Raw genomic sequence first — 19071 nt, 5'->3', positions numbered from 1 at the left:
CAAAGACACATTGGTAACTTTTGATAATCGGATCGGTATGCGTGTTTTGTTTCGAAAGAGAGAGGGAATGAGAAACCCTTACATTTTTTGTTTCTATAATCCTTGGTTACATTTTTCCTCCGTGTAAATATAAAATTGCGCGAACGAAGGAATCCACTTATGAAAAAGCGATGAGCAGATCTTGAGTTCCTCGAAAAAAGGACCGAGACGAGGCGCGCAACGGCTCCACCTCGTGGCGTCGATTGCGGCACAGGAAGATCGAGATTAATACTCATCGAGCGATGAAATTAAGCATCGCGTGGTTAAGGACACGTGTTCCTTGCGTTTGTGAAAGCGGAGAGATCCGACTCCACCCCCGGCCGATTCGGTGGTGTCGGGTGTCCTGAAATCTATATGACCTTCGCCAACCCACCCCCTAAACTCATTTTAGCCGTATCGCGTTTCGCGTGTTCTCGACTCACGGCACGCTCTTTTCCCTCTCTCTCTCTCTCTCTCCCTGTTTCGCGGTATCAAACCTCGTCGATTCCGTTACGATCGTCGTTTTATATTCACGTATAAATTCTATCCACTCGAAATTGAAACCTGAACGAAGGGAAGCGGAACAAGAAGAAAACGCATTCCTCGTGAAATACTTTCGAACCGTTTCTCCGTCGAGGAAGATCGATTCGAAATTGTCGATCTGTTCGGTTCGGCAGAGGTCACGGAAATCACGATCCTTCTCCCCTTGGCGGAGGAGGTTGATCGCGTAGCGTAGGTGGATCGTGCGGGCTCCGCGATAATATGTAAATATTCCGTTATCTCCTTTGCCGCGGCCCTACGAAGTTTCCCAGCCGGGAGCGGCGATTATTCGAAGCGCGTAGTAACTCGTGCAATTACGCGGCTTACGACAAATCGATAGCTTTTAATTACGTTCCGGGGATATTTACGACCGAAGCTCGGAGCGCGACCCCTGCCGAGGCTCCTTGCGCACCCTCGCGTGGCCGATGGTCGATCCGTACCACCCGCAGAATTCGCGATTTTCCCCTCCTCCCTCTTCTTTTTCTCCGACTCGCAAAATTATCGATACAATTCCACCTTCGGTTTCGATTATTAATCTCGGAGATTGAACGGATGATGGAAAATTTATAATTTCGTATAAAGATTTTGAAAGGTTCGATTGAAATATCGTTTGTTCGATATTCAGCCTCGAGGATTACGAGCGTGCAAATCAAAAAGTCGAAAAAATGTTGGGGGGTTAACGACTGACTGATGAGAAATAACTGAGGAGAAATGTTTTCGTTAACTTTCCTCGCATTCTACCAGCTCGTTACGAACCGCTTCGTGTCTGGCTATTAATAATTTGCTTATCTGATTTCGCCAACATTGCGTGCCTCCTGCACAACTCCTGTACAGCAGGTGCTTGTCCCGAGCCTTTTACGGCGTGTAGGGTCCCCCGCTCTATTTTTATCAAATCTCCAAATCCCCTTATCTTACCAAAAAAAAAAAAAAGAAAGAAAGAAAGAAAGAAAGAAAAAAAATCAGCGATCTCGATTACGGTAAACCCCATTCCAAGATTACCTCGCGTCTTAAAAAAATTCGAGCTTCCTTCAAGTCTTTCAACACCCCGTCCCCTTCCCTTCAGATCTCCAAGCTCCATCGTTCCCGACTCAGTCGATTAAAAATATATCTGACCCAGATAATACGTCGTTGTTCCATCGACCGATATATCCACCATATTTTATCGGGCCGATCTACGGTTTTCTTCGAGCAAAGAGACCGACGTGATTACGATGCGTATACAAGGAGGAAGGGAGGGAAGAAGAAGAGGGAGAGGAGGAGGAGGAGGAGGAGGAGCGGAGGAGATACGGTAGCGGAGTTCGTCGGTCGGAAGCTGCTCCTTTCTCCCCAGAATTGCTGAGTAAAAAGAAGGAAGAAGGAGCCGAGGAAAATGATTAGTTATTAAAATGCCGATAATTATATATAATCAAGTGGCTGGGAGTGTCCTACGCATACGCTTACCGCGGTTGCAGCGGGTAAACGTTGCAGGAGCTTCTCCTCCTCCTCCTTTTATTTTATCCTATCCTTTCTCAACTCCCTTGGCTGGCCGGTCTTCTTGCCTATAGGTACAGGTATAGGTGGTTGCCGCGAACCTGGAGAGTGCGACGAGGATAGGAAGAAGAAACGGAGGATAGACGGAGAGGCATACGAACCGAGAGAGGCATACGCGCGCATTATATATAAAAAGCCCCTAATAACTGTTATCCACGATCTCGGAGCCGGGGCGTAGAGCGGGAGTAGAAGTCGAGGCAGAGAAGTAGAAGTCGCTACTCTAGTGGGCGGACCACTGGGTAGGGTAATGGTTCTGACGACGAAAAGTCGAAAAAAGAAGAAGAGCGACGGCCGATTCATCGGCCCAGTTGCCGAAATATTGAAAAAAATCGAAAACTCTCGGTTAAAATATATATATAAATACGAAATATATGAGAAAGAGGAATAAACAGAGAGTTCTCTTTCTCTATTTCTCTCTCTTTCCATCTCTGCATTGGAGAAACGAGAGTGTTTGGACGATGTTAAAAAAAAAAAAAAAAAGAAGAAGGATGCAAGTGCAAAATTGCGAGGATGGATAAGGTAATTGAGAAGAGGCGGACGACACGAGGCGGGATGGAAGCTGGAAGCTGGAATCGGTGGAAAGGTTAAATGCGTGACTCCCTCGGCGGATCGTGTAAGGTTAATGCACACCGTGGAACGAATTAGCGGTGCAAATCGGTGCCGTCTAAATCAGTAGCCGAGATCGGAATTAACGCCATATTTCACGGCCGGTCGGGATTATTCGCGGTACCGAGAGCCGGCCACGGGTACGCACACCGAGAGGCGAGCTAGTTCCTCGATAAGTTCATTCGGTCGAACGGTTGATAAGCCACGTGGTCAGAATACATTATAGACGCAGTTTCTGTTTGCGCTGTATGTGTGCGTGCGACCGTGTGTACGTGCGTGCATTAATGCGCGTCGCGCGCGCTTACCTATGCCGCCACGAAATTATTAAAGCGGATCATTTTAGATGCCATATTCGGTGTGTCGTTTCGCGCTACCGATTTTCTCTATCCAAACGGATATCTTTTATATATATTTTCTCCTTTCGTTTCAGACTTTTTTTTTCGAGATATCGCGTATATTTATTCCTTGAACAATTTCTAATTTATAGACTTCGCAAGCCTATTTCCTTATTCGGGAATAAAAATGGGAAGAAATTTATAAGATTTTAGAAACTCGAACGAGACGAGAAAAATTTAGGAATTTGAGAGTATGATCGCATCGAATTTGACGAAGAGAGGCGGAATGATGGAGGCGAGCAGATGCACCCACGAATTCTGAATGGAGGGGCGGCGAGGAACCGCGTCAATGAGCCGCGGCCATCAAACTGGTCAGGCACGTATCGCTACTACGCCGGGCCCCGTGGGTGATTTACAACGTGTCACGCGACGAGAGTTGAACGGCGCGAGGTCAAACGAGGTTGGAGTTGCGCACCGATGCCCGGTTTACGTCCCTCGACAACGAAATTATGCGTCGGAAACGAGCCCCTCCGAGCCGTTTCGCCTCTTCCCCCCCATCCTTGAACCTCCTCCGCGACGAATTTTTGTGTGCACACAATGCGAAAATCCGTGACCCAATGGAACTACCAGTGTTTGTGGGAGGTGGCCCCAGACATCCTTTCCCATCGAATTAACCAGTAACGCGAGGAGGTTTCAAGGTGCGCGCACCGGTCTGCAGCCACTGGAAAATGGCGCAACGCTTTAATTTGCACATTCTTGGAAATCTTATTCGCAAAGCATCGCCTTTGTTCCACGCGAGGGAAAGAGAGATGGGGAGACATTAATCCGGCATTTACACGCTCGCTCGATCCGATTCCACGAGTTACGTGTCTTATTTAAATTTCTACGCTGCATAACGATGCAGCGAATTTCGATCAAAATGGCGAATATACTCTGAATTAGAAATATTTGCGAGTAGAAAAATGTCTGTGGAATTATATTGTTTCGTTCGTTACTTCTTTTATTTATTTTATTTATTTTTCTATCGGCAAAGTATCTGTCGCTCGCAGCGATCAAACAAGGAACTCGTCGACGAATAGATTAACGCAATAAGCTAGTACCCGGAACAAGTCTAGGCAAGAGAGATCGATCAGTAGGAGAGGTAATGATCATTGGAATCATCGGCAAGAAGATCTCGCGATTACGCGACTCGGGGGGGGGAGTTGAATTTATTGCCGGTGATCTCGAGCAACAACCGCGATTTATTCTCCTCTCTTGCATGCTCCATTCTTGGTGATGTCATTCTGCGAATTGGGCAGCCTCGTATCAAGGACGGATAAACCACCACAGTGGTTTTTTTCCACCAGCTTTTGTCACGGTGCCGCGAATTCGGCACATCGCGTTACAATGACCTTCGAATCGCGCGACCGTGAAAAAAAGAATGGACTAGATTCGACATGGCGCTGCGTTACGCTCCCCATAGCGTGTATCGTTTCGAAACTTGCTTTGTACGTACAGTGAACCGAATAATCTCCCGAATATCTGAATAGAAAGAGACTTGCGGTACTGTTAAAAAAAAAAGGGGGAGGGAAAAAAAAAAGAAGGAAAGAGAGAATGGAAGAAAGAACGTATTCTTTCTTTCTTCCTTTCATTTTTTTCTTTTTCCTCGCATCTGTTGTAATCGCTATTCGCGACTGATTCGAATTAGCCGCGTCGCAAATTGGATAATTAATGCGCAGAAGCTAAAATGGCGCGCAATTTTAAATGTACAATTTTAAACGATAAACGATTAACACCAGAGGTTTATACTTAACGCATCATAAACATATCGCGACGAGAAATTGAAGAATAGATTCCGCGAGGAGATTTACAATTTCCGAGTTAATTAACATCGAAAGGATTTTTTTTTTCCTTTTTTTTTTTTTCTTTTTTCACGATAGCGATCTTGGAACACGCGTTCCTCGCCGTGCTTCTCCCCGCGACAACAATCGATCCTACTCATCTAACCTTGAATCGCCATCGGTTTGAATAAACAGTTAAACACAGTTAAACGGCATAACTCCTGACCGATCATCCGCGAGCCGTTCACCTGCGGCGATCATCCACCATTCCGATTGCTCATTGCGCAATCCTCTTGTTGTTTAATCGCAAACTCACGCGCGCGTGCGAGTAATATCCGGATATACCATTCGCGATAAAAAAAAAAACGTATCATTCGATTATGGAAAGAAGATGGAGGAGGATCGAATAACTAAGGAAAATAGCTAAACAATTTCCAGGAACTCGAAATTAATCGATTGGGGCAATCGTCGAGCAAAAGGACGAGAGATATGTCTAAGTCTATACTCTTTTTCCTTCTAATGTCTCCTTACGGATGCAATTTGATTAATTAATTATTACTTTCTCTCGTTACGACTCTAATCCTCTCGATTCTACTCGCTCGATAACGCTCGCCCCAATCCACTTTCACCGCGGGCCTCTTATCCGCGTGTTGTATTCCGGTCTTTGGGACCCGCATTCTTCCAGCCTCTCGTTCCCTCGTTTCCACGAGGATCTGGTCCCGAGACGTTCCGTCGGTCGCGCGAGCCAAAGCCGATGCTGACGTACCGGCCTGGAGAGAAGAACGAGTCGAAAAGAAGAAAAATAAAGACGGGGAAAAGAGAGGAGTACAGAAAGAGGAGGAGGAGGAGGAGGAGGAGAGGAGGAAGAGCAGGGATCGGGGAGGAAAGGGGAAGAGAGAGAGAGTGGCGGGGAGGGAGGGCGGGGGAGAGAGAGATTGTGCCAAGATAGGCCGCCTGCCGCCGTCAAAACTGGTAGGCCTTGAAGAATTATGCGAACTATTCTTGCCAGTTTGTCCGCCGAGAATTTACGAACGGAGCGTTGACGCGCTGCTAGCCGCAGCCATCCAAAGCCTGGGCGTGATCGAGGTAGAGGGAGGGAGGGAGATCCGCTAGAGTTTAGATCTTTCTCTCTCTCACTCTCTCTTCGTCTCAGACTTATTCGAATGGATCCAACCCTCGATCCAGCCGTCCATTCACGGGAGAAACGAAAAGAAGGTTGAAAATTATATCGGCGTTGTCGCGATTTAATTCGAGGAGCGAGCTCGATGGATGGTAATCGTCGACGCGCGACAGACGTCGTTAAGGCTCGAACACGGCCCACGATGAAGCTCGGGATCTCGGGATTGGGAGAACAGGTTCGTTTCGATTTTCGCTTTTCGTTTCTCCTCTCCTCTCCTCGATTATCGGCGGGGGATCAATTAATTTCCAGGGGTATTAGCGACGGTTAACGCGGCCCGTTATTGAAACGGAATATAACACAACATACACGACGTGTAATCGTTAACTTTTAACACGGAGATAGCGGGTTTAAACGGATGCAAATCGGTGGAGCCGATTGGAGCAGCATCGGAGAATAACGGAATAACGGAATTAAAATAAATCCCCCCCTCCTCCTCCTCTTATTACCGCGGTCGCAGCGCCAACTCGATAAGAATCGGTTACGAGCTTTCTCTTCTTCCGCCTCTCCCAGGATCGCCCATTCCTCCTGCTCGCGACAGCACCTCGATGCACCTCGCTCCTCGCTGCGCTTCGAATTGCGCAACGCGTATCTTTCCTCCTCTCTCGTCCTCCTCCTCCAGCCATGTTCGGCCGCGTGCTTCCGACTCGCTCGTGCATCATCTCGTGACTCGCCGTCCCTTTCGCGGTCCCGATCCGGATAACGAAGAGATCAGGCAGCGTCACGCTGCGCTCTCGCAACGAGGCTCGCTCGCGCGTTCACCTGTCGCTCCTTCGATTTGCATCGAGCGTTACGTGAACGTTTTACGTGCGCGCGGGAGAAAAATGGCGCGGGAGAGACCTTGACGGTGCGGAGAACGGGTGACGTTGCCGACCACGAGCCGCGGATAACCGAGCGTCCCTCTCTCGGTTCCGGTTCGTGCAACGGTTCGTGATTCGCGATTGCCTGTTGATGGCCGCCACCGGCTTTCACTCGAAATCGATTTTATCCGCGTCCACGAACAATTTTCGATCTTGGAAGTTGGGAGAGAGAGAGAGAGTACGAGAACGCGGGGAAAGGAAAAGAAAAATTTTGATCGATATAATTCGTTCGTTGGACGATATTTTTTCTACTACGAGGATTGTGAAAAAGGATTCTCTAGGATCACGTTTCTGGTTTTTGGATCGTAGATCGCAATTTACGGCGGAGAGATGAAAGAAACCGGGGAATCTTTGGATTTGGAGCAAAGAAGCGGAGAAACGCTCGCAGATGCGAGGCACGGGAGCCGCTGAAACGTCGTCCGAGGAGGATCGGAACGGCGGTGGAGCCGTGCAACGCCGCCACGTGAATTCTAAAGCGTCGCCTCCTTCCCTCCACCTTCCCTCGGGATAGTTTTCTAAATGCATCGGCCGCGAAACTCGCCAGATGTCCAGAGAGGAGGCCCGCCGCAACGGGAATTCCGAATGAAATTTTCGACAGCGGGCGGAATTCGAATCGAAGCGACCTTGGCCGTTGCATCCAATTATGGGTGAAATCCGCGGTCTGAATTTCCTTAAATCGTCGCCGATTTCGGATGCAGCGTACGAAGTTCAACGACGATGACGACCAGAGTTGCATTCTAAATTTTAGGATACGAAGCTGTGCGACCGCCTGTTCTTGGACAGAGAGAGAGAATGGAGAGTCTCGAGGAATCCATGCGAATTTCCAAGGAATGCCTTTCGATCTTAATTTCGCTCGTGTTATCTCGCGCGAGTGGACGGGAAATTATACGGAAGTTGGAAATATCGATTCCATTGGTTTCTCGAACGAACATACTTCCTGGAGAAGAATTCGCTCGCGAGGAATATTGGGTCAATAAGTTGCACCTAACCACAAACGTGTCTGGTGATAAATCATCCTTGGTGCATCTAAGAAATTTTCCAATCATCGATGCGTAAATCATAGAAACTTGCATAGATTGTCAATTAAATCCTATTAATATCAAGGAAAATTTAATAACTGCTATTAAGGATAACGACACTTAAAATTTTGCTCTTTAAAATGCTTTTCGATTTATCTCGAAATGCAGACAAAAAACGCGATCGAAAAAACGATGAATAATCGCGGAACATATTCACAATCTTTGAAACTAAAAAAAGCACTTAACTTAAAAATAAAGAGACTTTGATTAAATTTTCTCCGATTCTGAGTGAGTTGTACATATATTTTTCCAACGTCAAAGTTTCGTTCCCGTGAATGAATTGCATTCGTAAGCTCCGTAATTCTAAAATTATTTCCCCTAATCTCCTCTCTCGTTTCTCACGTTGTTACGTTGAGAAAAAATCGCGTTGCGATACGGTGAATAATGGATAATAAGCCCTAAACACTGTAAACATTTGCGGGAGATCGGTTCGTTACCGTATCGCGAAAAGGCGACGACGTTCGTTATACCCAGGCAACTTTAAACGATTATCTCTCTCGCCGCGCCAACGTCGCGTCATCCAGCAACATATGCCGCACGCGTATGAATCGCGCATTATGCTCAACGGGTCCCGGCTGTTGAATGACAGCGAGAGCAGCTTTCGAGACTGGTTATTATATTATTTACGATTTATCACCAAGCCTAATATATCGCTATCTCCATACCTCACGTCGTCATTGTAACTGCGAACGCGTCGTTTGTTCGCGCTTCGAGATCCCACGCGATTAAAACCCTTCCTCCCCCTCCCTCCCATTCGATTCACCTCCTCGATACCTTCTCCTCCTCCATTCTTCCACGATCCTACACTCGTTTCGTAATTTTCTATCGTCCTATCCCGTTACCCGCCCCCCTCCTTCTTCCCTAATGAGTACGCACAGACCTCGAATACATGCACACACATATAGAATTAAAGAGGAGAGGTCGACACAGAGAAAGAGAAAGAGGATTACACGAATCGAGGCCGATTCCTCGCGAACGTCCGCGAATGGCCGACGTTCCCTGCTTTTTTTTCCATTCCTCGGTCTCCTCCTTCGCCTTCCTGTCTCGCGTGAGAGACCTCGAGACAGTGGATCGTGTCCGGTGCAATTATCCCCCTTTCGGCCCGTTGGCGGGGCCGTTCCGTTCCCCTCTGGCCGCCGGTTCTCCGCCGAGCTGTTTTCAAGAGACGGGCGAAAGAGAGGCCGAGTTTGCTGGCTCGCCTATCGGAACAGGGCAAGAGGCGCGCGCGCGCCACGGACGCGCGGCCACATTCCCTATTCCTCGCGCGGACGGCCATCGACAAAGCGAAACGGCTCATGAAATATTACACGGTGAGAATTTACGCGTACGTGCGGCCTTCCCTTTGATCGCAACCCGGGGAAATCGTCCGTTCCGCTCCCGAGGGGGAACGTGGACCGTGCGATGCAACCACGTCCACGTCGTATCGATTCGCCAATTTCTTCCTCCTCCTCCTCCTCCTCCTTCCCTTTTTTATTCCATTTTATTCCATCGTCGTCGCGTGCTCCCTTTCGTTCGTCTCCCATTCTACTCCGCGATTTTCGCCCCTCTCTCTCTCTCTCTCTCTCTCTCTCTTTCGTGGATACGATCATACCTTATGTACGGCACGCCACCGTCATCCGCAGGGCGGACACTCGTTCGTTTGGTATTCGACGCTGACCACTCGCCACTTTCGTGCGGATCTGCGCGTTTCCCTCGTTCCAACCGCTTGCTACGCTTGTATAAGCGCGCGCGTGTGCGTGGTCCACGGATACGAGGAGAGAATTCGCTCTCTCGCCTCGATCCTGCCGGCTGGGATCTACGTACGTACGTGGCGTGCACAGAGGAAAATGTTTTTACGGGACCGCCGAGGGCCCCGCCGGTTGTCGTATTAAGTTTGCGTCGATGGCGGGCTGCGGGGCTCGCGTGCGTCGAATTGGGTAATTGCGGTGGAACTGACTTTGTGTCATAGATCGTTCGCCCGTTGTTCAGGCGAAATTACCCGTTTTAAATCTTTGATAAAGCGCGATGCTTTATTTACTCGCGGCGGAGAAAGGCGCCAGCTTTACGCGCGTACCAAAGATTGTTCCACGAGATATTACGATATTGATTTACGAGACGATGAATGGAAGGCATCGATCGACCGTTATCGGGATATAACCGGTTTGCTTTTTGAAAGATTAAGCATCAATCAAACATCTCGGTGTCCGATATAAAATATCGCAAAAATATAGAGCTTGTATACTCGGAGCTTCCTTCCCGATCGAATGATTTATGCGATTACGTTATCATTGGAATTGGAAGAAGTTTTATTCCACTTGTAACCGTGGAAAGAATTACACGTTTCGTGGGAGAAATATTAGAATTGGAGAAGTAGGAAAGTTTCGTGAAGGGATTGATGATGATTATTCGATTCTATTCTTAATGATTTTAGAGAGTGTATTCGGATACATAAGTAAATAGTCGCGCGAAATTACGTTTTTAGTTGGTTATCGTTTCGGGATCGAATTTGCCTCCTCCAACCTTTCCTTCTCCTCCTCCTCCACTTCCCCCTCTCCCGGCTCTATAAGTATAATTTATAGGAATTTGAACGGGTCGACCGAATCGATCGTAACTCAAACGTTTACGACCGCCCCGTCCGATTCCTAGTCGCTCCGCGTAGCTATAAATTTTTCCCGCCATCCGATCGCTTGTTTATTTAACCGGCCGATCGCAAACCTCGAAATTAGCGGATTCATTAGCGCGCTCTTCCCGTATACCCCCTTCAACTTTGTTGTATAATATAGAAAAGAATCACGTTCGTCTTCTTATTATATCCACGTATCCAAAATATTTTCCTTCGATTTTTTTCGATTACTCGAAATTATTCGAACCTGTTAAGCAGATAATCCAATTATTGGATTTAAAGGAAAAAAGAAATAAGAAATTTCAAATTTCTGATCTTATCTTTTACTTCTCTGTCTCTCACTTGATCGAAATGTGTCGAAAGAAAAATGTCCCAAAGGATTCCCATTTTTACTTTCGAAATTCCGCGCGTTGAAGAAAAAAGCATCGGGGCACTCAACGAAAAGCGGGTTAATTAAACAGCGGGCACGGCGAGCCGAGAACGAAAACCACCTTTCCGCCGATCGTATCGCGCCTTCCTCCCTCCCTCCAATGCCCCCCGCGGGCGATAAGCGGGCAATTTATCCGGAGGAGCAGGGAATCGAAAATGAGACGTCACAGGAATATGATAATCGCGCCGCTAAATTTTCCGTCCCGTTCCCTCTTTCGTCGGCCAATTCACAATAACGGTGGAAACGTGGAACGTGGTCGGGCGCATAAATCGCGTGACGCCGGCCAATAAACTCCCCTGCGGGGAGGAGGGAGGATGGACCGCCGAATCTCCGCCGCGGAGCTTCCGCCCGCTCGTCGGCCCGCTTCGCGAGGGAAGGGAGAGGAGGAAGCAGCTTCCAGCTTGGACCAGATTCCGCGCGCCTCGATCGGTTGGAGAGGAGGAGCTTATTAAGTTGCAAGTCGCGTTCGATAGCCGGGGGTTCGCGATCTACGTCGGGATTGTCGATGTCGTTAAACCGGTCGTCCGGTTATATCCGCTGCCCTTTTCGGGGTTTACGCTCCGCCGGATAAACGGTGCTAATTGTACGATAAATCGTCGTTTCCCACCCCACCATCCGGGGACGGAGTGCACGCCGAGGACACGGGCCGCTCGCGATAAGAAAGTCGTTAATTCCTTTATGGATAGCGGAGGGAGGGGAGGGAGAGTCGATAGCGCGCGTTTCAGGGAATAGTTGTATGGAGAAATATTCGTGGGATACGGAGAGGGATACGGAGGGATAAGGTTTTCGGGGGAGGAGACGGAGGGATTCGTGGAAAAAGAGAAGAGAAGAGAAAATGTGAAAACTTGGTTGTTTTTGATCGGTAGATTTTCGAGGATGATTCTTTTCGACGGGAGGAGGAGGGTTGGAAAGGGGAGTGTAATTTGAAATTTGTATCGTATAGGCGGGGAGGGATTATATATTGAGTAATTTTTAATCTATATTTGTGTGTTGTGGGTATAAATCAAAATAGAAGGTCACGTTACAGACATGTCCGACATTTACGAATCAATTTGCATTTACAACTGCAACCGGTTTATTCAACCACGGCACATCAATCAATTACAATTACGGTGGTCAAGCGACGTGAAATTTCGTGGCGCGATTAGGCACGGTCTTGAAAAAGGGCCCAGGCTATCGGCATAATCCAAAGCTCGAATTCCGTTACAAAGGGCACCGAATCGACGAGGCCGCGTTGTTTTAAACCCGGTACCGACCCCCCCCCCCCCCTTTTCGAACAGGCGCGAGTTCGCGGTTAAGCAAAACAAGGATCGATCGATTCGACACGAGGCGGAAGGAAGGGTCGAAGGAACCCTTGCGAATAACCGTGCTTCAAAGAAGCGTATTCACCTCCCTACATAAATCATATTAATAAACTGCATCCGCCTCGTTCGATGGGCCCGACGATAAAACCTTACCTTCCGTCTCTTTGATCGATCATCGAAACGCGTTCTATTTCTTCTTAATTCCATCCCCTCCCCTAATTATACTATCACGCTAATTCAACTCTTTCGTTTCTCAGTAAGATCTTTTCCTCTCTCTCTCTCTCTCTCTCTTAAAGCATAGAAAATTTAAAGAAAAAAGAAAACGATGGAGACGATCGTTGGTCAGAAAATTTTCGAAAATTGCCGAGCGATCGCCTCGAAAGATCGAAAGAACGGTCCCACGGGTCTCACGTTTCCCCGACCCGTTGTTGCCGGGGCCCTTTTTCGCTTCTAAAAACGCAATCCGCTCTCGGATACGGAGTCGCGCGTGAACGACTGTCAGGAATTCGACGGGGGAACGGTATCAGCGCGGAACGATTCCACGATCAACGGCGATCTCATGGCGAGCGTGCACCCTTCAAGATCGATCACCGATAAAGCCTCACCGGCTCGTGACATTCCGGTCCGGTAGCGGCCTCGAAAATCTGCGTCCGCTCGCGCGGAATGAAGCGATGCATCTTACCGGGCCGGGAGGGCTAATGCCGCACGGAGGAATCGGAGGGGAAGATGCAGAAAAAGGCCGGGCGCGGAGGAGACCGGGTATACCAGGTCTGAAAAACACGTGGAGTGGCCACGGAGTGGAGACGAAGAGAAAGAGAGGGAAAGGGAACGAGAGACGAGCAGCGAGGAGAAACGGGATGCTTGATGGCGCGATAGTTCCCTAAAGACGGATGGCGGTCGAGTCATGATCGTCGAAAGTTATGCGACCGTTCTTGCCTCGAGAAACCAAGGGGGAGGGGGGAGAGGACGTCCGAACCGAGCCCTGCCCAACCACCGCGGCCTCCTTGCGTCCGCTCTTCCGTGGCCAGATATTATCCCCCGCGAAATGCCACGAACGTGGGGCAACCGTGCCGCGGACGAGGGGACGCGGACGGAACGGCCAGAGTGCCGCCTCCTCTTTTATACTACACCACTCGCTTTCGGTATTATATATATATACGTGCGAGCATCCGAACCCTTACTCCTCCCCCTCCTCTCAAATATGCCCAATTAGCCCGCTCTGACATAATAAGTAGATAAACAACTCCGAATCCTCGCCGCGCGGTGAGATCACAGGCGCGAACTTTTTCTGATCATCATCGGGGGAGGAGGAGGAGAAGGAAGGCATCACGGATCATTGGTAAAGGGAGAAGGAGCCCGCGAATAAGAAAGAAAGAAAGAGGCTAACCGGTAGCTTTCTCTGGCTCTCTCCCTCCTTATCCACCCTTATCCTATCTCCTCGCCCTCTCGCGACTCTCCCCCACCCCCTCGTTCTCTTCGAAGGAGATTCTCCCGCGCCTCTTTTGCGGCGCGGGCTTGTGACGGCGGTCACTGCTACTATTTAGGGTCGATTTAGTCACCCGTCCGTCAAGAACGTTCCGGTTTTTCGCGGCGGTTCCACTCGTTTTGCCGGTAAATCGTGCCGCTCGAACCGTTCTTCTGCCGTTCCACGGAACGGGCATGCCGATCGAACGGTCGACACACGCGAGGAGGGGGAGGGGAGAGAGAGAGAGAGAGGGAGGGAGAAGGAGGAAGGGGAGAGGAGGAGATTTATCGGGGAGAAGAGGAGCGGGGAAGGCCGCGACCGGCGGGTGCCCTGTCAAATTTGAAGCCCGATCGGACCGGTGATTATCGCGCTCGAGGAACGGGTTTACTTGGTTCCTTTTTATCGTTATCTTTTTTTCTTGCGTTTCCCCTCTCGTGTTTGTTTTCTCTCTCCCTTCCTTCCTTTCTCTTCATTTTATCGAGTCGAGTTTTATATACCCTTCGAGATTTGTTCGAACAAGGATCGAAGAGGAACACGGCGATTTTTTGCCCGATCCGATGTCGCGATGCGAAAAGGATAGGCGAGGCGTTGAAAATTTATGAAGTATCCGGAGGGGAAATTTCTGGATATATATATATATATAGATTTCGAAACGTTGCTGTTCTTTAACGTTCTTCTGAATAATTAAACTGTGACATGTGTAATTGAAGAAAAGGAGGGTTGTAAATCGGAGGGGGTTGTCGTATTAAATAAAATCGAGGGAGAATATTTGAAAGTAAAATCAAAATTGGCAATGTCCAATCCACTGTTTTTCGTACATTTTTCTTAAGATATAGATCCGATCCGTCAGACTCCGTTAAATTTTCGTCAAAAATCAAACGAGATCGAGATGGAGAAAATTCTCGCATAACTATAAGCGTATATAGCCTTTATAACGAAACGCTTCCATCTTGTTTCCGCTTGCTCGCGCGACGATCGTTTCACGGATCGGCAAATAAACAACCTTAATGACGTGCAACGTGCGACCACGCTAATGGGAAATTAAATCCGCGGATCCTCGGTGCGAATCTCTGGGAGAGGCCGTGATTAATTTCGCGACTTGCGCGTCCACGGCCTTGATCAATGGTAATTTATTCCGAGAACATATTGCCCGATGTTAATCCTCGACTTCTGTCGCGTTTCCACGCGATGTTCGACGCGACTCGAGGATCGAGAACGTTTGATAAAATTTATTCCTCTACCTTTTCCTTTTTTTTTTTTTGTTCCGCGAATGGAATCATGGCGACATCCAAAAATTGATAAGAAAAAGAATCGAAGCATCGGAAATTCATTGTACGAAAAAACAACTCGTATTTTTGCCATCAAAAATTTCACGATCGAATTCTCTCTCCCTACACATCGAACTCCAAAATCGGATCTCTTCGAAATAGTGGCGAGCGTTGGAATTAAATCACGTTATCGAAGCGAGTTATTACGCTTAATCTATGCCGAGCCGCCTCCTCTCTCTGCAACGGCGTGGAATCGTCGTGGTCTCCGCCGTTTCGATGGCTTGGACGCGTGTTGAATCTCAATATCGGCCCCCTTCGGCCTCCTCGAGGCCCCTCTTTCTCGCGGCATACGGTAATACGGGCGTAGATTTAATAATGGAATGCTTAGCGGATCTCGGGCTAACGCGTTGCAATTTTTGGAGAGGAGAAAGAGAGAGAGTGGGAGAGAGAGAGAGGAGGAATGGCGAGAGGGATGCCACTACGTGAGTGGCATGTGCGAGAGGCGGAGACAACCCCGCTGGAAAACCCTCGACGAGGCACGTAATCTATTTGTTGAGCGACCGCAACTTCGTCGAGGGAAGATGCGTGCATCCCAACGGAGGGAGGCGACAGGCGAGTTTTCCATCGGTGGAGGACGAAAAAAATTGGAAGCGTTTCCGTTCTCCTTTTTGATCTTCGAGATTGGTGTTCTCGATATTTATTTTACGGGGGAAACGACGGATTCCATTCCCTTCCCTTGTCTTTATCGCGTCTAATTTCTCAAACGTTCGCGCTTTCATGAACGATATTCTCTCTTAATCCTCTTTGGCTTTACACGAAAATATACGTATCGTTTTATGAAAATTTTATTATCGCGTAACCAAAGATTAAGATTTCTGAATTTGCATTAATTCTAAATTGCAATAATTCGAAAAATAAATAATGTATTATTCGGTATTCGATAAAAAGGGATAATAATAAAACGATAAATATGAACATTTCTTCGACGATTTTGAGCAATTATAAAAAGAAAAAAATCAGTAACGGATATCGATCCCTTTTTTTTTTTTTAAAGACTCGTCGAACATCCCACGCGAAATCCCCCGATACCTTTATCGCCTCCTAAATATTACAATGCGGGTAAAAACGAGTTTTCGCGGCCGTTCCAGGCGTAACCCGAGCAAAACAGTCGTTTAAGGGTACCGCACGGGAAACTCGGCGATACCTCGAGACTCGTAAGAATCACTATTATAGGGGGAGGGGGGAGGGGGAATCCGGCGGGGGGTCGGGGAGCGCGTGGAAAATCCTCGCAACGATCGGCGTTAACCGGCTCGTATCCATTCCCGCCCGATGTAAAAACCGACTTTAATACTCCCGTATTTCCGCTCGTAAGAATCTCTGTAAGTATCTTCTGTGACTGGCGGAGTTGTTGCTGCTGTCCTGTCCGTCATTCGATCGGATCCGAAACATCCGGGGGGAGGAACGTCCCGATAATAATCGCCTTATTGCCGCGCCAATATTATTTACGACGCGACAGTTTCAACATCCGAACGAAAGTTCATTAATCGATTTATACACCATCGAAACGAAACGAAATCTTGTTCTTCTTTACCAAACAAACTCTTTTAAACTCTTAATTATTACCAATTCCAAGTGAAAAGATACAAAAAACAGTTTATTACCCGATTATCTTAATTATCGATTAATATATTGGAGAGGAGGAGCAATTTCCTGCACTTTTTAATTACGTGTACACTGTAAGCTTGGAATTTTACGGCTTCACGGAGAGGTGAAACAAAATGGTGGATTCGAAGTGAAATTTCACACGCGTCCGGGGGGGATTTGCATTCTAATTGTTGCGCGATTCGACGAACGAGCCGCCCATTTCACTTCGCTTTGAGGAGACGCTTGAAAAAAAGGGTGGAAACGGGGAGCAGCAGAAAAAGAAGAGAAGAGGAGGAAGAGGAGGATAAGGTGTATGGGAGGACGGTCGTAAAAAGAGACGAGGTTGCTTATCGTCGGTCTTCCTCGAAAATCGTTCCCATTACGTCAGGTTCGATCGGCGGAGGACCGATGGCCAATAAATATATGCCCAACGTATACACGTTGCCGCAGGATTAACCGCGTCCCCATAAAATTTAATTTTCTTCGTTTACCCTGGCTACTGAATTTTTTAATTAACCCCACACACCTTCCTCTCCTCCTGTTTCCGTGTCTCCTCCTCCTTCTCCTTCTCCTTCTCCTTCTCCTCCGGCCACGGTGCTACCCTTATGCAGATTTTATGGCACGTCGAGGCGATAAACTGTATATCGGTATTTGTATGGATAAGGAGAAAGCAAAGTGACTAGAGGTAGGCGCAGGTGTAACCGAGTTGATTGGACGTTGGCCCGCAAGTAGGGTGAAAGTAGGCAGTTATACCGTGACCGTAAATGCGCATAAATGGTATTTTAATGCGATCAGAAGGATCGTCATTCCGGTGTGCGTGAATGCAACGCGCGTTTCTTCAAATTGCCCTCGCCTCCAGATGGTATGGATAATGGGCCGGCTTATCGGCCCTCAATTGCTCGTTCCTTCGCGAATTATGTGTCGCGGCGTGTAACGATATTCGTTGGCCAAAAGATAACAAGTGTACGGGAATCAATTTCCTCGATCATTATTTTATTTATAACGTGTGCTTGTACAGTTTGTACACGATATTGCCATCAGCGTAAATGAAAGCGCCAATAATATCAATAATATTATTACGATTCGTTACGATCATTTCACTATTGATTCTCCTCACGTTTACGATTATCTTTCACGCACAAGTTTCACGGAAGAATGTGAAGAATCGTTTCACAATTGTAATAATTTCAAAAAATCGTCCCGATTGAAATTGTGAAAATAATTTTAGATACGATGAAAAAAAAAATGTCTAATTGGAAGGAGCTACACACCTTGAGTAAAGAAGAATCTCTCTCCCTCCCCCCAGTTCGCTCGTGAAGGCCGAGTATAATTTCCATTAGATACTTGGAACAAGAGATTCTCAGCGACAAGGGCTCGTCCGACTTTCCCAGGATCATTAACACCAGTTCCCGAGATGGTCTTTTAATTATCCCTTAGGCAGTGGCTGGATGATCGAGACGCGGCCGATTCGACACAATGCGGACGATCCAGCGCCTGCATCGATCTAACCTGTCTCTCCCACAAGGGACACACGGGGGCTTCCCGTTAATGAATACTTAGAAGCATGGCCGGTAATTACGCTTAAACGCGCCACATGGCGAGCGTATTTCGCGCTGATTGCCGCGCGATCCCTGTCAAAAGAGGCTCTTCGATTCCGAAAGGATCGAAAAGATCGCACAATGGAGGGATGCAACGATTAAGGTTTAATTAAAAATTAACTGCCTTCGATCCAGTTTTTCCTAGAGATTCTCTTTCCCTCTCTTGGTGAGAAACTCTTTGTCTCCGAGTTTGATTAGTTGCAAAATACGATTAATCGACGATTGAAATATTGAAAATTCTATTGATTCGAAGGGAGATTAAAAATTTATTTCGCCTGTTTAGAATTAAAATCATTGCTTCTTCACAAAATATCATAAAACGGTAAACTGAAGTCTTTCGAATGTAAAACTTTATCGATATAGAATACCAAATTTAGGATCGTATACTCGAAGAAACATTTCCATAAACTTTATATTTAGATATAAGGTATCGTTTTCAAATCGAAGAAGAAGAAGAGAAGTGTAGAGGTTCAACGGATTCACTCGTTCAACTCACAGCCTCTATCCCGAGGCGCGTCCTTTTTTCCCTTTTTCTTTTCTTTTCTTTTTTTCTCCTTTCCGCAGTTCTCTCTTCGCAAAATTATTGCCCAACGCAATCCGCCTTTTCTATTCTTCGAGATTACCCGCGGCACAGAGTCGCCGTTACCCGCCTCGTTTCACCGGCTGAATAATACAATGCATAAATATTTATAGGCGTCCGTTCCCGGGCACCAGCTTTCGCCATTTATATATTAATTACTTCGCGCGACCGCGCAACGAGCTTGAAATACGGCCGAATGAATTATCCGCTATAAT

At 47.5% G+C, this 19071-nt stretch overlaps 1 protein-coding gene across 5 annotated transcripts in view; it reads right to left on the bottom strand.

Moving 5' to 3' along the window:
* LOC552079 (homeobox protein homothorax) overlaps positions 1 to 19071 on the bottom strand; it is a 479885-nt gene that overhangs the window by 217501 nt on the left and 243313 nt on the right. The gene's annotated exons all lie outside the window — the stretch shown is intronic.

Source organism: Apis mellifera, linkage group LG5 (assembly GCF_003254395.2).
Source record: "Apis mellifera strain DH4 linkage group LG5, Amel_HAv3.1, whole genome shotgun sequence".
Classification (NCBI taxonomy): domain Eukaryota; kingdom Metazoa; phylum Arthropoda; class Insecta; order Hymenoptera; family Apidae; genus Apis; species Apis mellifera.
Note: the sequence above shows the minus strand (reverse complement) of the source record. Positions and strands in the feature narration are given on the sequence as shown.